Source organism: Arachis duranensis, chromosome 3 (assembly GCF_000817695.3).
Source record: "Arachis duranensis cultivar V14167 chromosome 3, aradu.V14167.gnm2.J7QH, whole genome shotgun sequence".
Taxonomy (NCBI): domain Eukaryota; kingdom Viridiplantae; phylum Streptophyta; class Magnoliopsida; order Fabales; family Fabaceae; genus Arachis; species Arachis duranensis.
In genome coordinates, this window is record NC_029774.3 from 43,030,435 (window position 1) to 43,031,294 (window position 860).

Consider the following 860-nt stretch of genomic DNA (forward strand, 5'->3'; position numbering starts at 1 on the left):
CCTCTGACTTAGCAACCATGGTCTCTGATCTAATCAAAACCACTCAAAGGAGAGTGCAAGGTCCTCCATTAGAAACTTGGAGGCACAAGTGGGTCAGCTGAGCGAGAAAATTACTGAACTCCCTCCTAGTACTCTTCCAAGTAATACAGAAGAAAATCCAAAAGGAGAATGCAAAGCCATCAACATGGCCGAATTTGGAGAGGAGGAAGAGGCAGTGAACGCCACTGAGGAAGACCTCAATAGACGTCCACTGGCCTCCAATGAGTCCCCCAATGAGGAACCATGGGAATCTGAGGCTCAAAATGAGACCATAGAGGTTCCATTGGACTTACTTCTGCCATTCATGAGCTCTGATGAGTATTCTTCCTCTAAAGAGGATGAGTATGTCACTGAAGAGCAAGTTGCTAAATACCTTGGAGCAATCATGAAGCTAAATGACAAGTTATTTGGAAATGAGACTTGGGAGGATGAACCCCCTTTGCTCACCAAAGAACTGGATGACTTGTCTAGGCAGAAATTGCCTCAAAAGAGATAGGATCCTGGGAAGTTTTCAATACCTTGTACCATAGGCACCATGACCTTCAAAAAGGCCTTGTGTGACTTAGGGTCAAGTGTAAACCTCATGCCTCTCTCTGTAATGGAGAAGTTAGGGATATTTGAGGTGCAAGCTGCAAAAATCTCACTAGAGATGGCAGACAATTCAAGAAAACAAGCCTATGGACTTGTAGAGGATGTTCTAGTAAAAGTTGAAAACCATTACATCCCTACTGATTTCATAGTAATTGAGACTGGGAAGTGCATGGATGAATCCATCATCCTGGGCAGACCCTTCCTAGCCACAGCAAAGGCTGTGATTGATG